We start from the raw sequence: 17,613 nt of genomic DNA, 5'->3' as shown, positions 1-17,613 counted from the left end.
TGGTTACTGAATGAGTAGTTTCTGCAGGCCTAACACATACCGGTTATTTTTCTCAGTTACTGAATTTTAGCACTTAGAAGAGGCCTGTGGAGCTGTCAACAAGTTCCTCTGACAGCTGAGGTGGACAAGGGGGAAATAACAATGGCAGAAGTCAGGTCTCTTTCCAGATTCCCAGTCCAGCAGATCTCTTGATAACCAGGAGAAACCTTCTATGTCTCTGGCTTCCGGATTCTACGCTGCCATCCTGCAGACGCTGCAAACTGGGGTGACTTCGGGCAATGACACTGTGGCCCCACGGGGCTTGCACACAGCAGGCGCGTGGGCGGCTGAATGCTGCGTGCGGGCCGCGGGGCCCGCGCTCTGCTCTGTAGTCGCGGCGAAGGGAGGTCCGCAAGGACCCCTTCAGGGATCAGGGTCTCCAGGGCTCCATTTCGTCCCCCTTAGTCAGCGCCCTTTGCCGAATCTCCCTGCGGGATTTCTGGGCCCAGGAACAGCCGACCGACAGCCGGCCGCGCTCCCAGGAGGCGGGCAGGCCCACCGCCCCTCCTCCTGGGGTCACCCGCTTGCCGCCCCAGCGCTCGGGCCGTGTCCCGTCCGACCGTTGCCGGTTCTCCCCAGTAGTGTCCCCTCCACGTCTCCCACTCCGCGCTCACAAAGCGCCCACGCCCCCGCGCCCCGCACCCGGCCACCCCTCCTCGTCCTCCCGGACCCGCCGCCGCCGCCGCCGCCACCGCCGCCGCCGCCACCGCCACCGCCACCGCCCCTCCCCGCCCCTCCCCTCCCTTCCCCTCCCCGCCCCTCCCCTCCCTTCCCCTCCCCGCGCCCGCCGGGCCGTCACGTGCGCCGCGCCCCCGTCACGTGACCATACCACGCCCCCATCACGTGGCCGCGCCCCGCCCCCGCGCCGGCGCGCTCCGACGTGCCCTGGAACTTAGCCTCCCGGAGAGCCGCCTGCGGGGACGCGCCGGCGCGGCCGACGCCGAGTGAGTGCCCTTCGGGCTCGTCTAGGCGCCGCGCCGCCGCCGCGCTGGGCCGCCGGGAGTCGCGTCCCGCGAGACCGCCGGGCCCTCGGTGAGGTGGGGGGACCCACTGACGGGGTCCAGGTCGGGCGGCGCTGCACAAAGGCGCCCGGGGCCAGGGCTGTGCCCGCCGAGGGCGGCGGGGCCGGGGAGGCGTGTGCTGGCGCGCGGCGGCGCCGAGGTGCGGCCGGCGGGGCCGGGGCGCGGGGGCCGGCCGGCTGGCGAGGGGCGACGGGGGGCGACGGGGGGCGACGGGGTTTAAATGGCTGGAAGTTGCGGCGCATCTGCCCCCCGGGTTCCCTGACTTCCTGTGAGAGGGCAGTGCCCGCCGCCCCGCCCCCAGGAAGGAGGTGTCGGTGTGTGCCTGTGTGCGTGTGTGTGTGTGTGTGTGTGTAAGGGCTGGCGGGGCTCCCGCCCTCCTCGCCTGCCGCCGCCGCGCGTGCCCGCTCCCTGGAGCTGGAGGGGGTGCCCTCCGCCCCCCACACGGAGCCGGCCTGCGCCCTCGGGGCTGCCGGCCTCCCTGGGCACTCGGGGCTCTGCCGCCTTCAGGGGTTCCCCGCCCCTGCCCGGGGCACTTGCTGCAACCCGGCCCTCCTGCGAGGCATCGCCTCCTAGTCCTTAACTTTAAAGGAATTCTCTGCAAGCTCATCTCGGGGTGGTGGGTTGTCCTCTGAGAATGACTGTCCTTAATGTGTCGTATCTTCAGTTATGCAGACCCTTTGAGAAGAACCGGCCGCAGGGTCCCCAGTGGAGAAGAAGGCAGGGCCTTGCGTGTCCGAGGCTTGTGATGTGTTCCCTCGGACCGCCGAGCCGCAGTTCTAAGCGCGCTTGCAGAAAGACAGAAGCAGAAGCTTCCAAGCGTAGCCTTGTGAAAGTTCTCCTGTCATTCCAGGGAGGTGTTTGTTGTGGGTCCAGGCTATTAACCCTCTGTTGCTTTCCGGGTCGTTGTGCCATGTGGAGGGAGGGTTCACGGGCCGTGTGTGCACTTAGTCGGAAGGGGAGGTGATGTTGGGGAGGGGGCATTGACGACGAGTCCCTCGGGTCTGGTTCAGATTCCGCCACCAGCTTCTAAAGGAGAGACCTTGGAGGACTGAATGTTGCCGTCACAGGTTGTTAAAAAGTATGTAGCTCCTAGCCACGCCTCTTCCGTACCTAAAAGTTGGGAATCGGTGGCCTGGAGATGTATTTGTCGATATCCAATGCCCTTATCTGATCCACTCGAAGGCGTGTGACGGAATGGGATCTTTCTGTGTCTCTTGCTCTGACTACACGGTCTGGCTGCTGGTGCCAGGATTTTTCTCTTTCTATTTCTTGTTTTAAAAATTCTTGGAGAAGTTTCTGAGCAGGGATGTGGGAACCCAGAGTGGTGACCCAGAGCAGGCTCTGAAGACTTGACCCTGAGCCTGGCAGCCTGCACCCCAGGGAAGCTGGGCACGTGGGTGGGACCCATGGTTGCAGGTGTTCCACTGGGGTCTCTCTGAGGAGAAAAACGAATTAAAGGTGTAAAGTAACAGATTCCATGTGTACGCCCCAGTGTTCGGTGATAGGTTTCTATTCCTGCTTTATCAACCACCAGAAGTTGGAGATTGCTAACTCATCGATTTTTTTTTTGAAGTATAGTCGCTTTACAATGTTGTGTCAATTTTCATTAATTCTTAATATGACGGTATCCGTAGTTGTCCGTACACAGTAGTGTTTTACACCTGCACCAGTTGTTGTGAGGCACAAGTGGAAACATGTAAATGCTGTAGGAAAGCAGTGTATTACTTGTCAATGATTTGGCTTTTTTTTAATTAGAAAATATGTGTAGTGAGTTTTTTTTTAAATGGGTCATTAGGAAGTGGGCCTTAAAAATGTAAGTACTTTAATGCGGTTTATTTCTGAAAATAAAAGCCTGGTAAAATTTTTAAATTAACTAAAATAAAACAGCTAATATGGTGATGTGTAAAATTATTAAATAGTAGCCTTATTTTTGCTTAGTCTGAGAAAGCTGGTGCTAGGAAAAAGCAACTGAATCTGCCTAAAATGGACATGACAGTTTTATGATAAATAGCAGACGAGAGAAGTGAAATTAAACTTTTATTTTATCTTATGTTTAACAGTTCTAGTCGTAATTGCAAACATGCACCGTTTTGTAGAGTGAATCAGATGTGAAAAGGTATTGTGGTACCACATGGCACCATTGTACTTCACATCATGCTTTTCCAATTACCGTCTTTTGAGGAACCCTTTGGGCTGCTGTCTTTGTGGTTTTTCTTTTCTTCAATTGCTGACTGTTCTCATTGTGCCACATCCTCATTTGTGGATGGCTTTGCTGTGATTCAGCCATTTTCCTATCAGTTTTATTGATGTTATAGACTTAATATCTTGCAGTGTCAGTTTGCAGTTGACTAGCTTTTTACTTGAACTGAACTGCCAGTTGCTGACCTCTCTAAGCACCCCTCCCCTGTCCATAACCCAGTGCTTCTCAAACTTTAATGTGCATGGGAATCACCTCAACTTGGAACAAGTGCCCAGAGAATGGTGATGCTGCCTGGACCGCAGACTACTGCTGTTCAGTAGAAGTAGAATGCCGGTCACCTGGGTAACTCTAAAGTCTTCAGTACTCATGTGATAAAAAGTGAAAAAGAAGCCATGAAATACATTTTATTATCATTTTATCTACACTTTGTCTTCAAAATTTCACGTGTATTTCACAGCACATCTGTTAGACTGTCCATGCACACGTCCCATGCTCAGTACCCGCATTTGGCTAGTAGTGGCCACTGTGTTGAACAGCATGGTTCTGGAGTCTAGAATCTAGATCAGAGCTGTTTTAAGCATGTTTTTACATTGGCCCTATCAGCAATGTTAGAAATGTAAATTTTGGGGCCCCACCTCAAACCTACTGTCATTAAAATATCTGGTGTTTCAGTAACTTGGTTTTAAAAGCTGCAGGATATATATATGGACTGCAGAATGTATATGTGGTGTTTCGGATGGGATTCCAGAAAAGAAGTTCATCAGGGAAGAACTAAGGAATATTGACATGGTGAGGGATCGGTATTGTTTCGTCGAATATGACAAATGTACTAAACGCAAGTAGGGGAAGCTGTGAATGGGACGTACGGGAACTCTGTACGAGCTTAACATTGCAGTAACTGTTTACATCTGAAACTCATCTAAGAGAAAACATTTTTGTTTTTGTTTTTTTTAGAGGCTCTCCAGGTGCTTTTGTCATTCACTAAAAATGAGAAGCAGTGACCTAGATCACTAGGGTGACCTGCACTGCTGCGGCATGAGGGGGCAGGATGGAGGCCAGTACTAGGTCTGGTGGGGTAATAATAGTATTTTTGTGACGAGCTAAAACTTAGAAAGCACTTGCCATGTGCCAGGCGTATCTAGTGCTTTACACGTTTTACTCATTTAATTCTCCCAGGATGTGATGTGGACTGTTAATAAGCTCCAAATGGGAAAAATGCTGAGGCTCAGAGAGATTAGGTGACTTGCCTTAGGTCACATAGCTAGCAGGAGTCAGGAACAGGGACATCTGAGGAGGGGCTAACTTTATAAGCCATCAGGTCATTTGTGAGTGTTTTCCTGTTCTCACAGCTTTTGTTTCTTTGAGTAAGCATTGATTAATGTTGAGATTCTGTAGCAAGACTTTTAGTTTTCAAAATACGTTTTCTCTTTCCATTTTCACAAGAATCTTTTGAGGTTGGTATTGTTTTCTTTGTTTTATAGATAGTTAAGGTTCTGAGGGCCTGGGAGCTGATAAGGGCAAATCCTAATTTAAATTTCAGTCCTCTGACCCCAAGTTTTGCGCTCCTTTACCACAGGAGAATTTAAAATACATTTTGAATTTTGAGTGATATCTTTAAAAGTTGGCTGGAAATTACCTGTAGTTTGCTGTGTATTACTGGTTTGTTTTTTTTTTAAATTAGTTTTGTTGAGTTATAATGTACATACACTAACATAAAACACAACACTCAATAAAAAGGACTGAACTATAGATACATACAGCAGCATGCTGAATCTGAGCAGCATTACGCTAAGTGAAGCAGGCCAGACACAGAAGGCTACGTACTGTGTGTTCTGTGCTTTTCTGGGTCCACTTGGCTTCCTTGAGTAAGCTGTGATTAATGGGGTGCTCTGTGTCATGCTTTGTAGTTTACTAAGTACTTTTTCATGTTTTCACTACTCATTCTCCCCAGGATCTTCTGAGGTTTATATTGTTTCCTGTTTTACAGATGAGCGTACCATAATTAGTTGAGGTATTCATCAGTTGATAGGCCTTTGGGTCATTTCCAATTTCTGGCTTTTATGAATAGTTGTTATGGGTGCTCATGTAAGGCCTTTGCTTGGACTTATGCTTTCATTTTCCTTGGGTAAAAACCTAGAGGAAGAATTGCTAGATCTTACTTGACTTTGTAAGAAACTGCCAGCATGCTTTCCGGAGTAGCTGCACCACCTGCATTACTGCCAACAATGAATGAGAATTCCGTTTGCGGGTTTCCTTACCCTACAAAGTATCCTTTATGTATTTACAGCCGTTCTGGTAGGAGGGTTAGTGATATCTGGTGGTTTTAATTTGCATTATTAGGATTAATTTGTTTTATTGAGGTCTGATTTGCTGTAAAATTAGCTGGACATACTTTACGTGTGCAATTCGGTGAGTTTTGACATATGAATAGACCTGTGAAATCATCACCATTTTCAGATAACAAACATGTCTATCACCCGCCTCCTAATTTCCTTGAGCGGAAAGGTAAACTCATTCCCCTTGTTGATCTGCTGTCACTACAGATTCGTTAGCATTTTCTAGAGTTTTATGTAGGTGGAATCATATCGTATGTGGCCTTTCTTATCTGGATTTGTTTCACTCAACAACATTATTTTGAAATGTATTCACTTTATTGTTTCAGTAGTTTGTTTCTTTTTTCTTTTTCTTTTTCATAGTAGTTCATTTCTTTTTATTGCGGAATGTTATCCTGTTGTGTGGACATTACATAATTCATTTATCCATTCTCCTGTTGGTGGACATAGGGTTGTTTCCATTAGGGACTATTACAAATAGAGCTACTGTGAATACTCACCTACAGGTCTTTGTGTGGACACATGCTTCCATTTTCTTTGGTGAATACCTAGGAGTAGAGTCCCTGGGCCACATGGTATACGTATATTTTAAGTTTTTAAGAACCTGCCCAATTTTTCCCGAAGTGGTGGTACCATTTTACATCCCCACCAGCAGTATGTGAGAGTTCTGGTTGCTCCACATTTTGAGAAATACTGGTATGGTCAGTCTTTCAAATTTTAGTCACTCTAGTACATGTGTGCTGTTATTTCTTTGTGGTTATGGTTTGCATTTCCCTAACGGCTAAAGATGTTGGGCATCCTTTCATGGGCTTGTTCACTGTCTGTCGATCTTCCTTGGATATGAACACTTGTCTGTTCGTATCTCTTGTCCTTTTTTTTATTGGGTTATTGTCTTCTTACTGACTTGTACAGTTTTTGTATATTCCAGATATGAGTTCTCTGTTGGAGATAAGTTTGTGTCTGAGACATTTGTGTCTATGTTCATGAGGGATATTGATCTGTAGTTTTCCTTTTTTATAACGTTTTTGTCTGGTTTTGGTATGAGAATAATACTGACCTGATAGAATGAGCCAGGGTGTTTTCCCTCCATTTCAGTTTTCTCTAAGAGACTTGTGTAGAATTGGTATTGCCTTCCTTACATTTTGGTACAACTCACCTGTGGAGCCATATTGGCCAGGAATTTTCTCTGGGGGAAGATTTTAAAAGACTGATTTAATTTATTTAATAGATACAGGACTATTTAAGTTATCTGTTTCTTCTTAAACAAGTTTTGGTAATGTATCTTACAGAAAACTTGTCCAGTTTGTCTAAGTTGTTGAATTTATCAGCATAAAGTTGTTCATAATATTCTCTTACCTTCTTTTTATTGTTTTTAGGATCTGCAGTTATGTCTCTTGTCTCATTCCTGATACTGATATTTCATGTTTTCTCTTTAGTTCTTGGTCAGTTTGGCTAGCAGTTTATTAGTATTACTGATTTTCTCAGAGAACCAGCTTCTGGTTTCATTGATTTCTCATAACATTTTTCTGTTTTCTCTTTTACTGACTTCTGTTCTGATCTTGATCAAGTTCTTTCTTCTTACTTTGGGTTTAATTTGTTTTTCTTCTAGTTTCTTAGGGCATAAACTTACATCATTGATTTTAGACCTTTTTTTTTTTTTTTCTAATTATGGGCATTTAGTATATAAATTATCTGTAAGCACTACTTACGCTGCACCCCACAAATTTTGAGATGTCATGTTTTCATTTTCATCCAGTTCGGATTTCTTGTTTGATTTCTTCTTTGACTACTGGGTGATTTAGAAATACATTGTTCAGATTCCAACAACAAATTTGTGGGTTTTAAGATATCTTTTTATTAATTTATAATTTAATTCAATTGTCAGAGAACATTATTTGTATTATTTCAGTCCTTTTAGATTTATTTTTATTAATTTTATGGCCCAGAATATAGTCTACAGAGAATGTATGTTTAGGAAACTATTGAACTGGCTATGCCATTTAGCATCCCCACTAGCACTGTACTGTGTCCAGTTGTTGGTAATCCTTGTCAGCACTTTACATTGTCTTTGTTTTTAAAAAATACATTTATTGGAGTTGGTGTGTAGTGATATCTTATTTTGGTTTTAATTCGCATTATTGGATTTTTAATGTTTTGTAAAAAAATTTAAATTTGAATAAAAATGAAGAATCACGGAGGATCTGTAAAAGCTGTGTGAGGATTTTATTCTCCAGTGACTCTTTATTGTGGTGATATATGCAATATAATGTTTCATTATATGTGTATACCACATTTTGTTTAGCTGTTCATCCGTCCATCTATGGACATTTGGTTTGCTTCTGCCTCTTGGCTACTGTGAATAATGCTGCTATGAACATGGGTGTACATATATCTGTTTGAGTCCCTTTTTTCAATTCTTTTGGATGTATACCCAGAAATAGGATTGCTGGATCATGTGGTAATTTTATTTTTAATGTTTTGAAAAACCACCATACTGTTTTCTCTGCTGGCTGCACCATTTTACATTCCCACCAGCAATGGACAGGAATTCCAGTTTCTCCACATCCTCACCAGCACTTGCTTTTTCTGTGGTGTTGTTTTTACAGTAGCCATCCTAATGGGTATGCAGTGGTATCTCATTGTGGTTGTGATTTGCATTTGATTTGCTTATTGGCCATTTGTATATGTTCTTTGAAAAAATGTCTATTCAAGTCCTTTGCCCACCTTGACTCTTCTTATCAGAATGTTAATTTGAAGTAGATTAGCATAATTTAAGCATTATAATGAGTATTTTTTCTTTTTTTAAGTTACTGATGTCTGACTAGAACTTTGCAATGGCCAGACCTTAATCATCACTATATATATTTGTAGATGAATGTATCTTTGCTTTGTGGGCTATATCTTATTTTTTTGGACTAAGACCATGGGCATGGCTGCTTCTCCAAGGGAAAATCAAGGTGGTGTTACTCCAAGCAGGGTGTGTGAGATGCCACAGAGGCAAGATGAAAATTGTGGGAACTGTAAAAATGTCAAGTTCTTTCTCCTTGTGTGTGTGTTTTTAACTGATTATTTTAGAAAGTTCTTAGTAAGAAATTAAAACGTGGGACTCAGGTGTTGAGGGTGGTACAGAAAGAAGAATCCACTGATTCGAGTGCACAGAGAAAGGAGTAAAGATCTGAAAAATGTAGAAGTAGAAAGATTTTCATAGGGTGATTGTAAAGGTTGATGGGGAGCTATTATTGATACAGGCAGCTTTTGATGAAATAGAATTTGAAGGAATAAGAAGTTAATCTATTGGCTCAAGAAAAAATTCTTTTTGTTCCTTAGACTTTTTACTAATTAGGAGTTTTTTACCTTTAGACTCTTCCTGGTATCCAGCATCACCGTAAAACTCTTAGTGTGTGCAAGTGATTCCCAAGGGATTAAAACCCAGTTTAATGTTTTTTGGTCAGAAAGGGCTTGATCAGACCTGTTTATGAAAGTACTGAGTTTTACAAAATTTTCTGGAATACAGTGGACTCCTCACTTTCTGCTCTGTCGTATTATTAGTTGGGTCAGTATTTACATCTCCTTGTGTAAGAAATCATTTTAGAATGATTTTGAAGCTATAACATCCACTGATAGTGGAGAGCCCTGTTACCTGTTAAATAAATGTAATTTGTATTTTGATGAGACAGGCACTGTGATTCTCCATAAATGCAGTGTATAAATGTAAAGTACAAAAGAAATGTAAGTTTATTTAAATTATTTGAAGGGTATTTCATTATTTGTAATGTAAGATTTTTTTTTGTTGCTTTTTTTAATATTTTAATAGACCTTATTTTTTTAGAGCAATTTCAGGTTTACAGCAGAATTGAGCAGAAAATGCAGAGTTCCCACATAGCCCTCCCCACCCACACGTATATACTCCCCTACCCTCAACATCCCTCATCAGTGTGGCATATTTGGTACAATCAAATAATGGGCACATTATTAGCAACCAAAGTCCATAGTTCACATTAGGGTTTACTCTTGATGTTGTACATTCTATGGGTTTTGACAAATGCATAACGACATGTAGCCATCACTATAGTACCATACAGAATAATTTCATTGCCCTAAAAATCCCTTGTGCTCCATCTATCCATCCCTCCTTCCCTTCCTCTCCCCAAATCCCTGGAAACCATGATCTTTTTATTGTTTCTGTAGCTGTGCCTTTTCTAGAATGTCATTTGGTTGGAATTGTGCAGCTTGTAGCCTTTTCAGACTGGCTTCTTTCATTTAGTAATATGTCTTTTAAGTTTCTTCCATGTCAAAATGGCTTGATAGCTCATTTTTTTTCACTGCACATGTATTTTTAAATTTACATGTATGTATTGTTCATTGTTTCTAAGAACGTTTAGAGCTTTAGCTTTTTAAACTGACAGTTACCAAAGGAATAAAACCAACCACAAAATAGGAATTAACTCAAAAAGATACATACACCCTGCTATTAACAGCAACATTATTTATAATTGCCAAGACATGGAAGCATCCTAAGTGCACATCAATAGTTGAATAGATAATGGAGATGCAGTGTGTGTGTGTGTGTGTGTGTGTGTGTGTGTGTATAATGAAATACAATTCATCCATTAAACAGGATATTTTGCCATTTGTGGCCCTTCATTCAGTTTTTTTTTTCCATTTCAAAAACCAGAATTTTATAATGGGAAGACACATTTCCATTACATCAAAAACAGCAAAATACCTAGAAGTAAACTTAACCAAAGAGATTACCTGTCATCTCTGAAAGCTGAAATGACACAAAGAAATGGAGAGATTTCTTGTGCTCTTGGATTGGAAGAATCAACACTATCAAAATGGCCACACTACCCAAAGCAATCCACAGATCCAGCACATCCTCCATGAAAATACTCACGACATTCCTCACAGAAGTAGAATAAAGCAATTCCAAAATTTATAAGGAACCATGAAATACCCCGAATAGCCAAAGCAATCTTTTGTAGGTCTTTGTTTTTCTCTTTCTTCTTTTTGTTCTCTTTTCTTATGGTTTCATGACTAGAGAAGGTCTTTTAACATTTGTTGTAAAGCTGGTTTGGTGGTGCTGAAATCTTTTAGCTTTTGTTTATCTCTGAAGCTTTCGATTTCTCCATCAGGTCTGAATGAGAGAGAGCCTTGCTGGACAGAGTATTCCTGCTTGTAAGTTTCCCCCTTGCATCACTTCAAATATATCATGCCACTCCCCTCTGGCCTGTAGAGTTTCTGCTGAAAAATCAGCTGATAACCTTAGGGGAGTTCCTTTGTATGTTATTTGTTGCTTTTCTCTTGCTAATTTTAATATTTTCTCCTTATCCTTAATTGTTGGCAGTTTGATGACTGTGTGTTCCTCTTTAGGTTGATCCTGTGTGGTACTCTCTGCGCTCGCAGGACTTGGGTGACTGTTTCCTTTCCCAAGGTGGGGAAGTTTTCAGTGATCATCTCTCCAAAAATTTTCTCAGGTGCTTTCTCTGTCTCTTCTCTTCCTGGGACCCCTATAATGCGAACGTTATAGTGCTTCATGTTGTCCCCGAGATCTCTTAAACTATCCTCATCCCTTTTTATTCATTTTTCTGTTTTCTGTTCTGAAGTAGTGATTTCCACTAATCTGTCTTCTAGCTCACTGATCTGTTCTTCTGCCTCATTTAGTCTATTCTTGATTCCTTCTAGTGTGTTACTCACTTCAGTGATTTTGTTCTTCAGTTCTGTTTGGGTATTCTTTATATTTTCTGACTCTTTGCTAAAGACTTCGGTCTTTGCATCTATATTCCTCTTGAGTTCCCTGAACATCTTCACCGTCATTACTCTAAACTCTTTCTCAGATAAATTGCTTATCTCCTCATCACCTACTTCTTCTTCTGGGATTTTATCTTGTGCCTTGGCCTGGGAGATCATCCTTTGTCGCCTCATATCATCTATCTCTCTATGTGTTTGTGGATTCCTTCCACAGGCTTTAGGATTATTGTTTTCTTGTTTCTAGTATCTGCCCCTGGTGGGTGAGGCTGGACTAGAGGCTTATGCAGGGTTCCTGGCAGGAGGAGCCGGTGCCTGCCCACTGCTGGGTGCAGCTTGGTCCTGGACCTCTGGTGGGTAGGGCTGCGTCCAGAGGCCTTTGTGGCTTAGGAAGTCTGCAGATGAGTGGGGCCGTGTTCCCACCCTGTATGTTTTTTGGCCTGAGGCTTCCCTACAGGCTGTTGGGTGGGGCTAGGTCTTGGTGCTAATGATGCAATCAAGATGTCAGCCTCCAGGAAAGCTCATGTAGATGAACACTCCCGGAATGTCACCACCAGCTTTTATGTCCCCTAAGTGAACCGCAGCCGTCCCCTCCCTCCCCAGGAGACCCTCCAAAACCAGCAGGCAGGTCTGGCCCAGGTTCCTATTATGAAATCACTGCCTCTGCCCTTGGACCTGGCTCACACGAGATTCCATGTACGCTTCCCAAGCAAATGGAGTCTCCGTTTCCCCCAGTCCCGTGGGGCTCCCAGCACCAAGCTCCTCTGGCCTTCAAAACAAGATGTCCTGGGGTCTCCTTCTCTTCTCAGTGCCGGATTCTGGGCTGGGGAACCTGACGTGGGGCTCAGAGCTGTCACTCCTTTGGGAGGGTCTCTGCGACTTCACAGATCTTCAGCTTGTGGGTCACCCACCCAGGGGGAATGGGGCTCAATTATAATGCAAGCTCGTTCTTCCTACCGTCCTGCTGTGGTTCCCTCTTTATGTTTCTAGTTGCAGAAGATCTTTTTTGCTAGGTTCTGGGCTTTTTGTTCAATGGTTGTTTAGCATTCAGTTGTGGATTTGTTAGTCATGGGGAGAGTTGAGCTTGTGGTCCTGCCACTCTGCCATCTTGACTGGAAATCCCTAAGATATGTTAATGTGAATATCAAATATGCTTGATACCACTTTTAATTTGAGTGTCAGTTTAAGAAGACAGTTGTCTAGTGATAGGCAGCATTTAAATCAAGTGCTTGAAAACAAGATGGGAGAGTGTGTCAGTATGGCACTACAGGAAGCTGTAGGCTTGTCCTGTGTATTTCCTGTCTGAGGGCTTGAATCAGCCATTTCTCCAAAGAGCCTTGATTCCTTTATTTGGAGAATGGTATTAGAAACCAAGTCTGGGTGCTTGGAGTACTTGTTGCTGCCAGGGGTCATTTTTACTGACAGCGAGGAAATATGTGGAAGCAGCCTGTAGACATACATCTGTAATAATTCTTTTTGTAATTGTCTGTGATCCATGGTGAGCTAAAAGTGAGTTCATACTGATGTCTCCAAGTCAAATCTGTATCACAGTATCATTCTAGCCTTCTCCCTTGCATGTCTATAAATTCCCAGGTCAACATTGGGATAGGTGGTGCCCACCGTCTAGATGCCGTTTACTTAATTATCAGTTCTAGGGTGCATACATGTATAGCAGTATCAGAATTTTTAACTCATACCCCTATTGGAAACGTCTGTAGCTCTCAGAATACAGCACTTACGGGGAGGGTATAGCTCAGTGGTAGAGCGCGTGCTTTGCATGCACGAGGTCCTGGGTTCCATCCCCAGTACCTCCATTAAATAAACAAATAAATAAATAAACCTAATTACCTCCCCCCCAAACAAGCAAACAAACAAAAAAACATTAAAAAAATACAGTAGGCAGTTCCTTTGCCTATATCCTTATAAACCTCACTTACATACAACATAAGTGGGGTCTGCATCTCCCTTCATCCCCTCTCCACTCAGTGAGGTCATTCTGTGTGTTTGTAATACTGTTAGATTGTCTTGTCACATCTGCTATCCATCCTGGGATTCCCCTGAACTCTTAAATGACTTTCTAGAATTTGCATACATTGAAGTTCTCACTTACGTTGTAAAGATTGATGGGTTTTGACATATGCAGAATATCATATATCGACCATTGCAGTATCACACAAAATAGTTTTATTGACCTAAACGAATCTCCTGTGCTTCACCTATGGAACCCTCCACCCCTTTGTTCTGCCCTTAGCAATCACTGTCTCTGTTGTTTTGACTTTTCCAGAATGTCATATGAGTTTTGTTTTGTTCTGTTTTGTTTTTATTGAGGTATGGTCAGTTTACAATGCTGTGTCAATTTCTGGTGTACAGCACAATGCTTCAGTCATACATGGATGTACATATATTCATTTTCATGTTCTTGTTCACTGTAAGCTACTGTAAGATATTGAATATACTCCATGTGCTGTACAGTATAAACATGTTTATCTATGTTATATATACCAGTCAGTATCTGCAGATGTCGAACTCCCAGTTTATCTCTTCCCACCCCACTCCCGCCTGGCAACCACAAGTCTGTATTCTATGTCTGTGAGTCTGTTTCTGTTTTCAGAATGTTATATGAGTTAAATCATTCAGTATGTGGCTTTTTGAGACTGACCTCTTTCCCTTAGCAAAACATATCTAGGATTCGTTTACAACTTTTCATAGCTTTTATCACTGAATAATATTCTGTTGTATGGCTGTTTCAGTTTATCCTTTCTCCTATTGAAGGGCATTTTGGTTGCTTCCAGTTTTGGGTAGTTGTTATAAATAAAGCCGCTATGAACATTTGTATACAGGATTTTTTGTAGAAATAAAGTTTCAACTCATTTGGATAAATACCTAGGAGTGTGATGGCTAGATTGTGTGGTAAGACCATGTTTAGCTTTGTGAGAAACTATTACACTGTCTTCCAAAGTGGCTATACCATTTTACAGTCCCAATAGCGGTGAACGAGAGTTTGTGTTGCTTTACGTCCTCATCAGCTTTTGGTGGTGTCAGATTGTTTGGATTTTAGCTATTCTAATAGATGTACAATGGTCTCTCGTTTTAATTTGCAATTCTCTAATGATGCGATGTTGAGCATTTTTTATGTGCTTATTTGCCATCTGCATGTTTTTTTATGATGTGTCTTTTTCAGATCCTTTTTCCATTAAAAATTTTGATTCTTTTTGTTGAGTTTTAAGAGTTTTTTGTGTATTTTTGATACAAAAATCATCTCATCTGATATGTATTTTACAAATATTTTCTTGTCTGTAGTTTGTGTTTTCATTCTCTCATCAGTATCTTCCACAAGTTTTTAATTTTAATAAAGCCCTATTATTTTATTTCTTTTATGGATTTTGCATTTGGTGATATATCTAAAACTCTTTGCCAAACCCAAGGTCATATTTCTTCCTTTTTAAATTGGAATATTTTCTCCCTCTTGTAACAATCCAAGAAAAAGTTATGTCCACTTCATTTCTAAGAAACACTTCGTGGCACAAACCTTTCTGAAATACCCCATGCAAATGGCATTTTTATTAAAATATACATACTTTCCCAAGCATTTCTTTTGTTTCCTCATTTTTGTTGCATATTTAAATATGATTTTGAATTTCTTTTACCAGTTTATGCTTGACTGTGTTTTCTGGTGCTTTCCAGTTACCTGGTTTATTCCTATATCCTTTCTGCTGTTCCTGTTTTTGCTATTTCTTTATGGCCAAAATAGTTTGTAATAGTAATCACTATATTTTCCTTCTCTTCTTCAGGCCTAGAGAAATGTCATACATTCTCTATTATTTTTACTCTTAAGAAACAGGGACTGTGCATTGAGAAAACACCTTAAGTGCCCTATTATGGCCTTTGATTTCTTGTTAAGTCACAGTCTGCAGAATTATTTGGTAGAATAGTTTCTTATTCTGGAACTTACGCTGGAATTATTTTTAACTTTTTTGTTGTGCTCTTTAAATTTAATTGATTTCTTTAGTAGAGGTCTGTTTAGGGAGTGTTAATTTCCAACAAGCACTTGTAAAAGCTACTGGAGGACTTCCTGTCAAGAATCAGTCCTGCAATTGTGGTGTTTTTAAGTGGGTTAATATGTGTGTGAGGCTCTATTAACATTTTTGTCATTCATGGTATTAGAATTCCTCAGTACTTTGTACATATATGTATCATTATAAATTGTAAGCTCATCAATTTTGGATATGTCTACCATATTTCTCTTAGGATTTTTTTTTCCTTGTTGACTTCTTTGATATACCTTGTAAGGATATCACGCTGAGAGAAGTAGTTGATTAAAACAGATGTCCTGGGGAAGGAAGATCACAGTTGCTGAGCTGCGTACTTTGTGCAGAAAGAAAATGAGGAAAATTGGCAGACTGAAAGGAAGAGATCATTAGTTTCAAAGTAGCGTGGTGGAGGTGAATCTGACTGGTGGGGGGAAAGAAGTAAAGGATGTGCGCAGGGGGGTGTGTGTGTGGGGATGTGTGGATGTTGTCGTGGTGAACCGTGAGGAAGAAGACCACTGGTAGGAGGCATGAAGAGCCCACGTGGATGTTCTTGAAACTGCAGAGAAAAGCAGTGGTTGTTACTGGGCAGTAGACAGGCACACTCTGTACTGGAGGCTGGGTCCTTAGTTGTGTGTGTGGTGAGTAAGGCTGAGTGGACGGTGAGTGGAGCATGCGGTTCAGTTAGGTGTTGTGCTCAGAGGGTGTCGTAGTTGAATGAGTGAGATTCAGAGAGATTCTAATTGAAACTCTTGAGGGGTTTAAGATACCAGGGTAAAGAGTGCTCAACGTAATCTAAAGAGAAGAACTGGGGACTAGAGGAAGAAACAAACCAAAATTAAAACCACAAACATTTAAAAAAAATACAGCTGCTTATTATTATTTTTTAATGGAGGTACCGGTGATTGAACCCAGGACCTCATGGGTGCTAAGTACGTGCTCTACCAGTGAGACGTACCCACTGCCCTAAATACAGCTTATGTTTTTAAATGAAAATAGGCCCCATAGGTTGCTCACACGTTTGCAGGTCAATTTCGCTTGGGTCTAAGTTTTTAGAGCTACCCCACAATTATTTTAATTGTATTTGAATCTATAGTTTACAGTGGGGCTTTTCTCTTCATATTTATTTTATCCAACTTTTCCTAGACCTTGGCTTGTAATCCATAATTTCTGCTCCACGACTTGCTAGAAGTTTATTATGTTAATCATCTCTCTGTAGGGGAGTCCCCTCTTTCACCCCTCCATCCCTGTGGTAACTAGAAATCTGTCCCAGTCCCTTGGTCTCCATGTGCTAGCCCTTGCTCCTGTCCCCTGCCTTGTGTCTGACCGCCTGTTCCAGCTAGACGTCTTCTGACTACTTCTCCATCTTCAGTGCTCCCCCAGTTCTCATTTCCTTTAACTAAAACTGTAGTTTGGGTGTTGAACATAGTGAAACTGGCTTACCTTTCTCCCTAACTCCTCCCCACCTCTGTAGTCGGTGGGGAAGGCGCAGTCGTGAAGCCTGGCAGTGCGAGGCTGCCCCCAGCGGTGGTGGTCTCCAGCCCACAGCCCCTCTGCTGCCCCCATGAAACCGTGAAGGTTACTCGTTCTCCTCTGTGTTTCCCTTTTTTCCATGCCTGCGGGTCAATGTTTGACCAGTTAGGGGATGCTTGAGCCCCTGTGACCTTCCGCATATTCCTTCACCCGTTTCAGTTTCTTCAGGGATGTTTCTGATTTTATTACTTCCTGGAAAGTAAAAGGAAAAAAACCACATCACCCCAGGATAAGTATTTCAGTGTGGAATTTTGAAAAGTTGTCGTGAAAAACTTTTATGAAGGTAAACGGATTAAAACTCCTGGTGACTAATGTCCTGGTAATGCACGAAAATAAAGGCTGCACACTTGGAAGATTAGAATTTCTATTTACTGTGTCAGGAAAGACCAGGCAGGTTTTGCAGGGCGGGGGTGGGGTAGAGAGAGGAAGTAGATTTTGGATGTGGTTGAGTCTTATGTACCTGTTAGATCACCAGGTGGATTTGGGTGTCGTGTGTCAGTCTCCTTTGAATCTAGAAGACTCTCCCTCCATTTTTCATTCAGTGTGAAATTGATTTTTTTTTTTTTTTTGAAGAGTTCAAGTCTGTTTCTAACCAAATGTCTCACATTCTGGGTTTGTTTCTTGATAATTAGCTTAAGCTTAAACATGTTTTTGGCGAGAGCACAACAGGTGGCATTGTGTGTCTCACCGAATCTGATCTGGTCGCCCGC

General features: G+C 42.5%; 1 protein-coding gene and 1 non-coding gene across 7 annotated transcripts in view; both read left to right on the top strand.

The window, feature by feature from the left end:
- Positions 1-922: 922 nt before the first annotated feature.
- ARHGAP12 (Rho GTPase activating protein 12) overlaps positions 923-17,613 on the top strand; it is a 106,640-nt gene continuing 89,949 nt past the window's right edge. For 5 of the 6 annotated variants that reach the window (XM_031444880.2, XM_031444883.2, XM_031444882.2 and 2 more), the window contains exon 1: positions 923-1,071. The gene's annotated coding sequence lies outside the window, so the exon portion shown is untranslated. The remainder of the gene's footprint in view (positions 1,072-17,613) is intronic. The other variant, XM_064479490.1, reaches the window with a different exon arrangement.
- Positions 13,084-13,156, top strand: TRNAA-UGC (transfer RNA alanine (anticodon UGC)). Its single transcript has one exon. It is a non-coding gene; the product is annotated as a tRNA-Ala (tRNA).

Source organism: Camelus dromedarius, chromosome 26 (genome assembly GCF_036321535.1).
Source record: "Camelus dromedarius isolate mCamDro1 chromosome 26, mCamDro1.pat, whole genome shotgun sequence".
NCBI classification, from domain to species: Eukaryota; Metazoa; Chordata; class Mammalia; order Artiodactyla; family Camelidae; genus Camelus; species Camelus dromedarius.
The sequence above is the reverse complement of the archived record's forward strand: the minus strand, read 5'-3'. Positions and strand labels throughout refer to the sequence as shown.